Here is a 15,084-nt window from a genome sequence, read left to right as displayed (position 1 = left end):
ATGTAAAAGGCATAGAAAAAAATGAATGCTCATCAAAACAAATAAATAATATATATTTTCCTTACTGGGAATATAGCTAGATTTGTTTTTACACACTCTTTATAGTATAGCTGATGGAACAAGGTACACATGTTAAGCCAAATTTTGAAAAACCTTACTATGTCCATTGGACTATTCACATGCTTTAGTGGTTATGAGCCATGTAGCTTTAAAAATGAACCCATGCTAAAGTCAGCTATGTATTGCCATTGGCGGTGTCTGTTCCTATCCTGGTACAGAGTCTAAGATCCAAGACTGTTTGTTTTTCCTAGGCAACACCTCTCTCACAAATGCCAGCTCTACCTCTCCTGATCTCCAAGATCACTCTCTTGCCAGATCACCACCCCATAGTCAGTTCTGGGGACAATCTTGCCAGCCTGGGCTCTCCAGTGGTTTCCTCTCCTCTGGAGCTTGGACTTTTGTACAGTCTTTCCATTCAAAACCCTAGCTGAATGCCGCCTGGCTATGTTCTTTCCCTCATGCTCATCTAGGTCACTTAGAATGGAAAACACCAGTACTCTTTGTTTAAAATAAACAGATGACACAACCACTAGGTGTGAAATCTATCCTTCTAAACTCACCAATTATTCTATGTTAGAAATCTTCTTGTGGGGGAGGCTGCTACCAGGGCTAACAGTTCCCAGTCTATATCCTGCCTCCTCTCCCTCTTGCATCCCTGTTTAAAGCCTGTTTCTTCTTCGTTAGTCCCCTTTTCCTTTCTAGGACCTGGAAGACTTACCTCCTCCTTCTCATTCAATGATTGGTTTTTTTTCATCTTTATTAGCCAATCAATTAATTAAGGGAAATTCCCGTACAAGTAATGTGTTCAAATTGAGTAGCTATGGAAAAAGATTTATTAATATGTCTGTAAATGTTGGGAGAGAGTATCCCTGTATCATGGGAAAAAGAAAGAATGGTAGAGAAAGATGCATTATGTCTTCCTCTGCCCTCTGTCAGCAAACATACCCAGACATTATCATGTATATCACACACACACACACACACACACACACACACACACACACACACACACACACAAAATAAGAGCAGTATGTGTTCACTCCTTCTTTAAAATGGGAATAAGAATAACCTTGGCAGGGAATAGGGACGCAAAGTTTAGAACAGAGGCAGAAGGAACACCCTTTCAGAGCCTGCCCCACATGTGGCCCATACATATACAGCCACCAAACTAGATAAGATGGATGAATCAAAGAAGTGCAGACCGACAGGAACCGGATGTAGACCTCTCCTGAGAGGCACACGCAGATACAGCAAATACATAGGTGAATGCCAGCAGCAAACCACTGAACTGAGAACAGGACCCCCATTGAAGGAATCAGAGAAAGGACTGGGAGAGCTTGAAGGGGCTCCTGACCCCATATGAACAACAATGCCAACCAAGCAGAGCTTCCAGTGACTAAACCATTACCCTAAGACTATACATGAATTTCCCCTGGGCTCCCACCTCATAGGTAGCAATGAATAGCCTTGTAAGAGCACCAGTGTAAGGGGAAGCCCTTGGTCCTGCCAAGACTGAAGACCTAGTGAACGTGATTGTGGGGGGAGGGTGGTACTGGGGGGAGGATGGGGAGGGAAGCCCATATATAAGGGGCGGGGAGGGGTTAGGGGGATTTGGACCCAGAAACCAGCAAGGGGAATAACAATCGAAAGGTAAATAAGAAGTACTCAAGTTAATAAAGATAAAAAAAGAAGAGCAGTATGTGTTATCATAAAGCTAGGTTCTTCTATTTAAAGATTCTACCATATAAAGAAGAAACATATATTCAGACATACCCATGCCATACTTACAGAGAAGATAAAACCAAGGGCAAGAAATAGATGTATGTAAACTTATCTTTGGTCCAATATAGTTTTTAATATCAAATATAATCTAGAAATAGATTAAAGACAGTTTTTACCTTAGGGCCAAGGAATATTTCTTAGGACCAAATTGGCATTATCTAAGGATCCAGCCTGCCACTATCCTTGGACATGAGGACAAAGGACCATGTTTCTTTCTAACATCCTACCTGTATAATTATGATAAATTACACACGAAATATCTTTTTTTCCTTTGCCTGTTCTTATGCCAAAATATCTGAAAAAGACTACTTAACAAATAAATGGCTTATTTGAGATTAGACTTCATGATACAGTGAACAGGAGAAGTAATAATACACAGCTAGTAACCCACCCTCTATTGTCAGCAAATAGAAAGAGGTGAATGCTGATGTTGCCTATACATAGGTGGAGTCTTTCCCCATTAATCAATGAAATAAAGAACCCACATTACAGATATTTCCTGAAGTTTGTCTCCTAGGTGATTTTAGATCCTGTCAAGTTGACAACAAAATTAATCACCGTGATGTGTATAAATAGCCATGAAAAGAATAAAATAAGAATTTGTTCTTCCAGTATAAAGACCATGCTGCAGATAGACATGTTTCTTAAATTAAACTCCTTTCTAAACCAAAAAAGGCCTGAAAAGTCGGACCTTTTATGCCTTCCAACTTTTCTAAAACATACAGGATTAAACAATCATATTTTAAAGTAAATTTTTATTGCTATACAATGATACTTTCTCCATGTTACTTGATAAACCCTAATTTTTTTCTATTTTCGTGAGTGTAATGTTTTTATTATCCACTGTTATTTGTAGAAATTTAGTGTTTACTTAGTGTGCATTCCTTTTGGTATAGGTGACTGTAGAAACTAGAGGTTGCAATCCAAAGTCTTCTTCATTTCTTTCCTATCTTATTTGTTATTTATCTATTTAAAGTTGTACTTCTTTAATTAAAAAATAAAATTACAGAAAATACATTTTGGTTATATTTTTCTTCTCATTGAAATCTACACAAATACTCCAAACCTATCTACAAATCCGTGTTTATGCTTTTTCTAGAACTCTATCTTTCCCTTTCTTAAGAATATAAAGCTGAAAATCAACTAAAAATAAAGACAAAAGTAATAAGACAAAATAATACCCAAATAAACAAAATAAGACAAGGTATACACAGAGACACACAAAGAATTGTAGAGTCAACAATGTGCTGCCCAACACTCCAGGGCATGTTCTTTTTTTTCCTTTCTAGTGAGTGAAGTTGGTATACCATGATACTCCTTTGGAGAAAATTGGTTTTCACTTTGTCAGCAAGTTTCAATCACCAACAGCTTCTTGCCTGGGGATGAGACTTTGTATATATGTTTCCTTCTCAGTGCTAGCTTTTTAATCTGGTTTGAGCTTGCACAGAACTTGTGCAGGCTGTCAGAGTTCCTATGACTTCATATGGGTATCTGTATGATTGTGTTTTGAAAATACGGTTTCTTTGAAGTCATCACCTACCTCTGGCTGTTTCATTCCTTCTGCCTCCCCTTCCATACAGATGCCTGATATTTTAGGTAACGGGTATGATAAAAAATTCTCACTTATGATAGAGAGCTCAAAATTCCATTACTATCCGAACTCTATATTAGTTCACTTCAACTGAAAGAAAGCTTCTCTTACGAAGGCAGAACATGGCACTGATCTACATCTATAACAACAGTACATTAGCAGGAGCCATTCATTTTATTGCTATGTTCCTGTAGAATAATAAAATTATTGCTTTTCTATAAATGTATGTGAAAATACACATACACACAAACACACTCATATATATACATATATATATATACATGTATACATATACATATATATATTCTCAGGTTTGTGGCTACTTTATCAGTGTCAGATATGAATTCTGTCTCACAGAGTGGGGCTCAAATACAATGTAAAAGAAAAGAGGTTGTTTATTCACACATTTATACCACTATTAGGTGAGTATAACCAACTGACTGTTGTAGATTATAGGACTTATATCTAAATATTTTTTCCCTTCCAGCATCATAAACACTAGTCAATAGGAATGAAACATTTATCTGGGCTCTGGCTCTGCTTCTCCATGTTTGACATTGTATGTTATCCTCAGCAGTATACGTTTATGATCATGTTATAGAGAGGAAATAACACCCAGGAGAATGGCCTGTGATTGGAGGGGTGATCTATGATCTCGTCTTTCATCAATGATTTAACAATATGCAAGGCATTTCTGGCAGAACGTTTTACATGGTGACATATGATACCTGTTTAGAACTTCATCTTTGATGACTCCATCTATCTTCCTTTCATATAATGTGTGTGTGTGTGTGTGTGTGAGTGTGTGTGTGTGTGTGTGTGTGTGTGTGTGTAGCTTAGGAAGGTTCTACAATGGTAGTGTCCCAAATATATGTTCAAGGGGTGTTTATAGTTACTTGTCTGTCACAGTAGTCCCTATTAGAGCCTACCACCTCATCCCTGTCCCCCTTTAATCCTCTTATTAAGGTTCCTCTTTATCTCATTTAAACATTTTCTTCTTGAGATAAGTTTTCATAACAGAAGCTGTATCTTGAAAATTGGTTAAACTGACTATTCCTAGCACACAACAGCTATTTCTGCTTAACGTCCTTATTTTCTCACTGGTAGAATTAGAATTTTTTTAGTCGTCCTCCTTTTTACATAGCATACTGCTTGACTACTTTCTTTTGTCAACAGTCAACATGAAACAAACTAGGGTCATTTGGGAAGAGGAATCTTCAACTGGAAAAAAATGTGCCCAGTGCCAACTTTGGCAGGGTCTTCTTTCTTGTCAGTTTTTCATAAGGCAGAGAAAGGAAAGAGCATCGGGAGAGGATACAACTTTTCCTTACAAGATACAGGGATAAGACTTTGTCTTATGACATATTTAGGGTTGCTGTGTAATAATAAAAAAATTTACTTATCTGAGACTAAATTACCTTGCTACTGTAGCTGAACTGCCTAGAAACTGCAAGTTTCTGCCACTTAACACCTCGTCCTAAAACAGCAAAGGATTAAGTAAGTAGACTTTGTGCTATCTCAGCAGGAACTGCACAGATAGAACTTTCCACCAGCTAATCAGAAGTTACAGGAAAAGGGGGGTACTTTGAGACGTGATTATAATATTTATTACTAAGTTGTAAAACATTTCTTATGAAAGCTATCTAAGGGGAAAAGCAGAAAGATCCTGAATGGGAAAAAGAAAAAATTCTCTTTCGCATCTTTTTGTCCTCAGTACTTATACAACTTTCAGAATACATGATCACATGTTAAAAAGTTCACCACACGTTGACACATAAAAGGAAATCATAAATGACATAGAAGTTTACAACTGAGAGTGTTTACATGCATAGCCATTAGGAGTAATTATCTAGTTAAACATCCACCACCTGTCACATCTTCACAGGTTCATAGAGAGTTGAAAACCATAACTAAGCTATTAGTGAAGTTTTGTATAGATTAACCCAGATGATATTTTATCTTCTTTTACCTATAATAAATTGTTAGTTCCATTTACGTGACCTTAGTTAATTGTTTTGACAATCTCTTGGAATGTGTTCTGAGTAATAGAAAGTATGGTTACTGTCTAAGAATCAATTACTTGGTGACACTTGGGAGACTGACAGAATTCTCATTGCAGTTTTGACTATCAGAAAGCGATCTACTAGCAGTATTACTATTAAGAGAGCTTAATAATCACTGATATTTCAGTAATTTTTGTAGGATCATTCTTAAGAATTAAGAAGCCATCTATTTGTCTATATAGCATCACTGCAAGAGAGTACATCTTCATAGATCTGCAGCTATCTGCTCAAAAGGGGTGGGCTAGTACCTAATGATTGCTATATATGTTTAATAATAACAAGAAACATATATTAATATCAGGAATCTTTCCTAAAATGAGTTCTCTTGGGCTTTGCCTATAAAGCAAACCTGTTGCAGATTATAATCTGAATCATACCTCCTACTATGGCTTCTGACAAAAAAGTTCCCAAAAGACTGGTTCCTGGCTCTTTTCCTTGTAAAGAATGAGTATTGGAGTTAGGAATATTGTGGGGCCTCACCTTGGCAGTTTGTTTTGGGTTGTAGAAGATACCAGGCTGAGAATGCCATGGATACCAAACAATTAAGCAGTGTTTCTTCGTGGCAGCTTTGTTTTCTATATTTAAGTTTCTGCGTTCACTTTCCCTTATGATGATCTAATGTTGAGACAAAGTGTTTCTGTATTAAGTTGTAATTGGTTATGATGTTTTATCCTAGTAATAGAAATCAAGCTGCAGCCCATGGTTTCTGGTGCTCAAACTCAGGTCTTGATGTAGTGTGGCAAGCCCTTTGTTGACTAAACCATCTTTTCAGCATCAACCCTTAATATTTCTAAAAGATAGTATTTTCAGTATAAACAAAGTGCAGTTTTCCATAAGGATATATCATAGGTCTGAAATTTTAATTAAAGGAACCTGGATATAACAAAATAACACACACTTTAGCAAAATCTCTCCTGGTCAACTGCCATTACACTGAGTGTGGATCTGTGAATTTGCAAGACAAAACAGTTGTCAAGGAGGTGTTGTATAGTGATTAGCATGCCAAACAAATTATAAAGGGAAGGAGCAAAATGCTTGACTGGTTTGTTAGCTAAAATTAATTTGCATGGAGATTTTGTACAGGACACACAGTGTCTTTACTTGTGAAAACTGAATAGACAGAGCCGTGATATAAATATGTGTGTGTGTGTGTGTCTCAAATATCTTGAGTGTGTGTGTGTGTGTGTTTGTGTGTGTGTGTGTCAAATAGCTTGAGTCACAGCTCCTCCTCCACATGTCTTGTACATTAGATGAATTGTTCATTATTATTTTTCTAGCAAGAAAGAAAGAAAAAACTCAGTGTAGCAGCACACAGCTGTACTTCCAGCATTCGAGAAGAAGGGACACAAAGAACAGAAATTCAAGGTCATTTTCAATTACACAGTAAAATTAAAACCAACATAATGTTCATGAGATGCTGCCTCAACAATTTAAAGCTAGAAAATGTTGTGCTTCAGGAAGTGGATGGGGGCTGGAGATAAACTTCAGAACAATGCATCCCTAGCATGTACAAGGCACTGATATACATTCTTCTATAACTTAACCAGATATAATGACTTGCGCTGTTCATCCCAGGACTCAGCATAAGATTTTATCATACATAAGGAGTTTGAGGCTTGCCTTACCCTAGATCTTCTAAGAAAGGGCAAGTGTGTGTGTGTGTGTGTGTGTGTGTGTGTGTGTGTGTGACAGAGAGAGAGAGAGACAGAGAGAGAGAGAGAGAGAGAGAGAGCAAGAAGAGGAGGAGGGGAGGAGGGAGGCAAAGGAAGAGGAAGAATGAAGAAGAAGGAGGAGGAGAAGAGGAAGAAGAGGAAGAGGAAGAGGAAGAAGAAGGAGTGGAGGAAGAAGAAGAGGAAAAAGGAGAAGAGGAAAAGTCATGTGGAGTTTCATAGAATATGTATTCTCTTAGGTTTTAGATAAGCAACTGTTTTCAGTAGAGGCATTCTTTTCAGTTATATTTTGAATACTAATTGATAACAGAATCGCTGTGAAAGAACAGCATCAAGAAGAGAGTCCAAATAACAATTGCTATCATGTATGGTTATTAGTTTGACATAGTTCCCACTACGACTATTGCATGAACAATTTAATTTTATCCTCACAGTGAACAGAGGAGGAATGTTACATCTCTAAGAATATGTAGATTTTCACAGTGTTATATCTTTTAGACATCCACAGATGAAACATAGGTCTGTCAGAAACCCACTATGTTGATCACCATGTTACCTTGCAGCATTAGCTAGAGTATGCTTTGCTCAGTTTGAGTCTTCTCCTTTTAGATATCATTTCCAGTACTTTCTATACTGAACTGGCCAGTGAATGCAGCAATATTTCAAATCACCGCTTCAGTTAGATCAGGTATCTGGAATTAGTCAGATGGATCAAGAGAAAAGAGACAACATTGATTGCTGACACTGCAGTGCATCGGGAGGAAATGCTCAGTCTGACAGAGAAGATCGGTCATTTCAACTACTTGTACCGAGAGTGTTGAACTAGAAAAATTTCTGACTTTTTAGTTTATTTTTTCACAGGACACCTTTGTAAATATGTCAGTGAGAGAAATGCTTGTTGGCTGCTTAAGCCTTAGCTGTGTAGATATAGTATGTCTAAACTTTTATTTCTGCTTGAACTTACTATTTCCAGAAGCCCAAATCATGTCATGATACAAAAAAGGGAATGAATTAACAATTTGAAGTAACATTTTAAATCAGTTGGAAACATTCTAAATTGTAATTATCAAAACACATTGATTTCTATTTAGGAGGAGACATTTGAAATTATGAAAAGTAAATAGCAATGGCCACGTTCTAAAAGCTCTTAGTTGACATGGGGTAGGTTTTATTATCAGACCTTAGAAATTCCAAATCCTGGCTGTAAATCTAATTTACCAAGTTTGCAGAGAGTGAAAACTGCAGTCTTCAGAATTGCTCAGAGGTGATGATAAGAGATACCCTAGTGTGGGAAAGAATTTGCTGCAGAAAGAAGAGAATTCAAATTTCTGTGCCCACACTTTAAAACAGTCATGGTTGTATACAGCTATAACCCCAGTGCTATGATGACAGGGAAAGAATTTCTGGAGCTTGTGCACAGCAAGATAGCATCAGTATAAGTGAAAGGCTTTGAATTGAGAAAATTGTGTAGAAAGTTATAAAAGAGGATACTATTTACTTTCTCTGTCTTCTGCTTGATCACATAGGCATGAACACATAGACAGACAGACAGACACACACACACACTCACACACACACACCAAATCACACAAACTAATTCTTGGTGGTCATGTACTAAGGAATATGAAATTAAAAATTTATAACCTTGAACTCATGAAAATGTCCACTTGACATTTATAATTGCCATTGATCATGAATACTATTTTGTGGAAAATGAATCCACCTATGTAAAATAAATCAGATGTCAGAATAAGAAAGGGCATGACATATTAATATTAGAAAATTTAAAAAACATTAGGTTATTATTTTTGTGGTGTGTGTGTATATATGTGTGTGTGTGTGTGTGTGTGTGTGTGTGTGTGTGTGTGTGTTGCATGTGTGTGTGTTCACGTAGGTCTTCTGATTCCACAGCATGTTAATAGGCCAGATGGCCAATTTCTGTAATGGGTCATTATCTATGGATTCCTATATTTAAAGTGAGGGTGTTAAGCTTGTTCTGCAAGTCCTTTTTCCCTCTTGCTGGCCCAACATAATTGTCAAAATTTAAATGAATTTCTTATAGGCAATTGATGAAGGTTATTTACTCATCATGAAGTTAGAAGTTCATATTGAAGCTCAGCAAGCCTCTGTAGTGACAATTCCATTTTATGTCAGCATAGGAGACTTGGATATCATTTGATAAGGGCTTATGACTAGTTATATTAATATTCATAGAATGACCAAATTGTTTGATCCTTGAAGAAGTTACCATTAAATTGGAAGACAAAGAACCAGAGCCAAATAAGTCCGGCAGCTACTGAGATGTAGTCACTGACTGAGCTGAGTCTGAGCAAACATCAAAGAAACAGTGAGGTGTACTGTAGCCTAAGTAACGATACAAGCAAAAGCACTAAAATTCCTTAAATGAGGCATATAGGTATGGGAAAAGCACTTCAACCTGGGACTTCACTTGACTTAGGCTGCATAAAAATCTACCTTCCAGAAATATACCTAACAATGAAGTTGCTCACCTCATCTCACCTGCATGAAGCTGTATACATATCAAACAATGGACTAAGACTCCCTGCACATAACATTGTTTATAAACTTCTCTTTCATGATCAACTTCCATTCAAAAGTATTCAAGAGCATATCCACATACTGGAGGGAGAAATCTGTTTCAACTGGCCTGAGACAGTTTAGAATATATACTCAGTAAATCGTATTGGATCCTCCGGAACAACTTTCAAGGAAAACATCCTGTTTAATGTCATATACCTAGTGATAAGGAATATGCATTTGATTTAAGCAAATGCATCATGGAAACTGATGTTCACAGTTAATTAAGGCTTGCCTAATCAAAAAAAGCCAATCAAAACAGAAATATCCACACTGAACTCTAAGTAAACAATTCCTCCTTCTCGAGAGGTCCACAAATTAAAGCTACACTGAATACCAGTGTTTCTCACTTTGCTTTTGAATAAAGTTTGTCACCTTGCTCTCTGTGACTTCTTGTAATAAGATGAAAACATCCTGGAAACACCTCACCTAGACAGTAACCTCTGATAAAACTGATAAGCGTCTTCTTCAAATAATGACATGAATTATGGAAGCTCCAAAAGAATTCTCCTGTTACTTTCTTGTAAGAAATTCTAAGAATGACACAAGCCATGTCTAATCTCATGCCTATTTAAGGAAATCAGAAGTTATAAAAAAATTCATCCTAGTCTTGTTTTTTGTACCAATTTCAACTTTAAGATATTAAGTACAATCACACTGGGAATTCCTTTTTTCTCAGAAGTTTTGATAATGTCACCTACAGTTAAGCAAGAGGAGAATCCTTAATGAATTTCTCTAAAATATATTTGCATGATAGATAAAATATTAACTCTAGAATGAGAATATTAGAAAAATGCTTGTTTCTGTGTTACTGCATTGGAAATGCAATTTATACCCCTTTGTCATTTTCAAAATGCAGATGTTCATAGTATACATATTAGATGATGTGGACTATTAATAATAATAAAAGTTTCTAACAATAATTGAAGAACAGAGCCAGTACGTTGAGACAATAATGCTTCTGTCATCTTTAATATATATAGTTTTTGCTATATGTACACAATGATTTCTACATATGAAAGTCTAAATGCTCTACAGCTCACGCTTTCTGGTTTCAAGAGGTGAAAACTTCAGTAATAGCTTTTAACTTCAAAATCAAAATGAAAACAAAATGCATGAACAGAAAGAACAGAAGGAAAACAAAAGAAGGGAAGGAAGAAAGCATGGAAGGAAAGAAGGAAGGAAGGAAGGAAGGAAGGAAGGAAGGAAGGGAACAGGAAGAAACAGGAAGAGATTTGGTAAGTTGCTCATTTGACAGGCTACATGCCAGTATGGAAGACACCGTTGGATGAGTTCCAAAACTGTACAAGATCAGGCATGGTTGTTCGTACCTATAATTTATTGGTGAATATCAGACATTCAAAGTCATCACTGGATATATAGTGAGGTTCAGGCAAGTCTGGGGTTTATGAGACCCTGTGGAAAAAAGAGAGAGAGAGAGAGAGAGGGAAGGAGCTAGGGACCTAGGGGTAGAGGAAGAAAGGAAGGACTGACTTCGAGCGATAGCAACGCAAGATGGCAGCCACCACAGGCTCAGGAGTAAAAGTCCTTTGAGATTTCCGACTGTTGGAAGAGCTGGAAGAAGGCCAGAAAGGAGTAGACGACAGCACAGTTAGCTAGGGTCTGGAGGATGATGAGGACATGACACTCACAAGATGGACAGGCATGATAATTGGACCTCCAAGAACAATTTATGAAAACCGAATATGCAGCCTTATGATAGAGTGTGGGCCACTCTAGTATCCAGAAGCATCCCAGTCTGTGAGATTTGTAACAAGAGTCAATATGAACGGCGTGAGCGGTTCAATGGAGTGGTGGATCCACGAGCCATGGCAGTGCTGGCAAACTGACAGAACTCCCAGAGCATGAAAGTCATCCTCCAGGAACTGAGGCGCTTGATGATGTCAAAAGAGAACATGAAGCTGCCACAGCCACCAGAAGGACAGAGTTACAGCCATTAGTCACCAAGGCCCCGGCCTCCCTTCTCCATCCAACCCAAGTCTTCATTTTCCACAGTAGTGAATTTTCTAGATCCATCTGTAGACCTCAAAGTACTGGAGAGGAAGCCCCATTAGACTTCATCCTGAGACACTGCTCTGATACTAACTTCTTGTCCATTTGAAATACCTAAGTTGTGCTGTGTAACATCATCTGTCGAGTATAACCGCTGTCTGCCTGGTTGAATTTATGGGATCAATAAGGTGTGTTGAAATCGGTTTCCTTTGGGAGCGGTGTGCACAGCTAACGCAACTGTGGACAGACACATCTCACACAATCACTTGCTGCTGGCACTTGGCCTGGGTATGCCTTCGTACTTCCCGCCCTCTGCCACAACTGTGTGGTGGCCCTTAGAATAGATGGGGAGTTTTCAGGTAGCAGCCGTGGGACTGACCACCACTAGGCTTGGGGTGCTCTGGCTGTACCCATGCTTTCTTAAGTCTTAAGTGATTGCCCCATCCAAGCCATGGTCCCCACTCCTCCACTCACACCCTTGGTCAAACCTTAGATTGTAACCTCCCCTCCCCTGAAATTGGCCCCGGGTGAGAAATTCAGAGCTTCCAGTCTCCCCACCTTTCTCAAGGGGTGCTGCTTTCCCCTGCTCAAGTCCCTTGTTGCCCATCACCACCCAACACTTGCTGTGGCCAGAAGCCATCAGATGAAGTTGAAAAATCCTGGCCTCCCTCCCTTAGCTCTGGACCACACTTGTTCACCTGCCACCAGCCTGGGAAGGGAGCGCTGGTCCGAGGCCCTGCCACCACCATCAGCTCTTGAGCTTTGAGCTCAGGTCTAGAGGTGAACAGAGAAGTCACAGGGCGACTCAGACGGGCCACCGCTCAGGGTCCTTGGATATATGCCTAGAGAAAGGCCATGTGGAGAGTCCTCGGTGCACAGGTTCTGAGTTGGTTCCTTTTCCCATAATTGCTTTGTTTTTACAAGTTGAAGAGTTTTAAACAGGGCTCTCAGTCACCCTGATCACCCATCGAGTCTGGAGTGGAGCCTGACAGCTGGAACAAGAGTCCCTGACTCTGCCAACTTGGGTTTCAGTGTTGCTCCTCAGACCCTGGGCAGGGACCCAGAGGAGCTCTGTGTCACCATGTTCACAGATCGTTTGCAGATAGGTGGGCCTGGCTCCTGGATCATTGACAAGGTCCCCACTCTTTTCAGGGCCACTAAATGTTGAAATGTGGATGCATACTGAAATAAAGGCAATTTGAGGTGTTGCAAAGGGAAAAAAAAGGACTGAGCAAATGAAACACTGGTGATTCTTTCTTAGTCCATTCAAGCCTCATTAAGTTTCAAATTTTTAAAACTAGCCATATGTACAGCAAAATTCAAAAAGACAATGATAATAAGGAGGAGGGATTTTGGTCATAGTGGTAGAATGTAAATGAGCTGAGTTGATAGTATAAGAATAACACAAATCCTCAACTGATTGATTTGAAGTATCTTTTCTCACATATGAGTTTACTTTAATGAGATGAATGGTGGACATGTCAACCTTTAATGAAGTACAATTTTTTAAGCCTTCTCTATTCCTATTTTCAGTCATGGTGACTTCATGTAGGATTTTCTGATAGTATATATCAGTATGATATCATCTTACTAAAATCAATAGGAAATACAATCCAAATTTTTGAATCCCAATTAATTAAAGATGAATATTTACACAAAATTGTTTGTATCAAATTTGACAAAGTTGTTTTCGTGAATAAGAAAGGCACACAGAAGTAAACCTTTAACAAAAATTAAGATCAGGACCTATAGAAAAGGTTCATGGGTTTTCCTTGGTCTCTAGTAGAGAACCTAAGTTCAGTGTCCAGTATCTATACTTGGTGGGTCATTACTACTTGTCAATCGAGCTCTGGAAATTGGGTACCCTCTCGTACATTTTGCAAGTACCTGTACTCATTTGTGCACACATGTACAGATGCATGAAGCAAATATTTAAAACCGCTTTTAAATATGAAAAACTAAAAAAATTCAAAAAGAAAATGAAGGACAAAGAACAATGAGTTGAATATAAGTCATGTTAATGCTGTACATATCTATAAAAAAGTCACTAACATAACCTTGAAACAGCATAATTCCGATAGTTAAAATGCAGTCCCACACTCCTACCCAGTATTTAATATCAAATTATTCTCTATAGTTATTCAAATCAATATTCACTTCAATAATTTCTACAGGTGTATTTAATAGTCTTTGTTCATTAAACTAATCAAAATCTATGTTGTAGTTATTTGAAGAGAAAGAATTTTATGAATCATGTGATATCAACTGAATAAATATGAAAATTATGTATGCAAACTTTACAAAAGTTAGTTTCAACACAAAAGTATAAATTTACAATTTAATAAACAAGGAACTAATTGACCAACCCAATGTTAACAACTAAAATTCATCTATGTATGCAATAGAAAATAATATTTGAGATATAAGATTAAGACTTATGTTAGTAAAATAATGCATAAGTTATTTTACTTAAAAAGAAAGTCTTATGATCGTATTAATACAGCTAGAAAACATTAAGAATAAACTTAATACTCTTAAAAATGGGATACACATGCACACAAATTTAGAAAAGTTTGATACATATACATTATATTATAATGTCATTTCAAAAGTTAGAACTATCATTGTGTTTGTTATGAATGAAAGGAATATGTTTCAGACCATAAACAGAAATAAAATTTTCTGGAATTTTACATAAATAAAAGGCATTTAGAAACTAAATTTTTTAATAATATCTCCATCATAATTAGATGAGTATGTTCCTGCCTTCTTGCAATGAACATTGAATTGATCTCTATTGTATTAAGAAAATTGTGATAGCTGTTTGGTACAGAGAATGAAAAGCTGTCCTCTGGACAGCTCATGGTTATCACACTCATGAACTCACAGCACCTGTGTTAACACAATACTTTCATATGATCAAGCCAGCTAGAGTCAGGGCTTAAATGGGGTGACCAATCCTTGACAATGCCATATTGAGGGGCTTTTGGCATTTGATGGCTACTGGTGAATGAAGAATCATTCATTTTTGGGGGGGGGTATTTCCTTGGTAATTTGCTTGTGCTTCAATAGATTCCCTTCACGAGTGACACTAGATTCTGATTCTTGATGAGATCTAAAAGGTAAACAGATGAAGACATGGTGTCAGGAGATGTATTATAGGAAATCTGGTGAGATTTGGTAAAGAGAATGTAGAGTGCATACAAGTATATTTCTTTATAAAAAATAAAGAAAAGTATGAAAGGACAAATGTTTACTTAATTAACAGAAGATAGAATATCTATAGCCAAATTCTAAAAGACTTATA

The 15,084-nt window shown here is 37.5% G+C and overlaps 1 pseudogene; it reads left to right on the top strand.

The window, feature by feature from the left end:
- Nucleotides 1-11,279: 11,279 nt before the first annotated feature.
- Ube2v1-ps6 (ubiquitin conjugating enzyme E2 V1, pseudogene 6) lies at nt 11,280-11,725 on the top strand (annotated as a pseudogene).
- The last annotated feature ends 3,359 nt before the right edge of the window (nt 11,726-15,084 follow it).

The sequence above is a fragment of the Rattus norvegicus genome, chromosome 2, assembly GCF_021556685.1.
Source record: "Rattus norvegicus strain SHRSP/BbbUtx chromosome 2, alternate assembly SHRSP_T2T, whole genome shotgun sequence".
NCBI lineage: Eukaryota > Metazoa > Chordata > Mammalia > Rodentia > Muridae > Rattus > Rattus norvegicus.
This window is presented reverse-complemented; position numbering and strand designations above follow the sequence as displayed.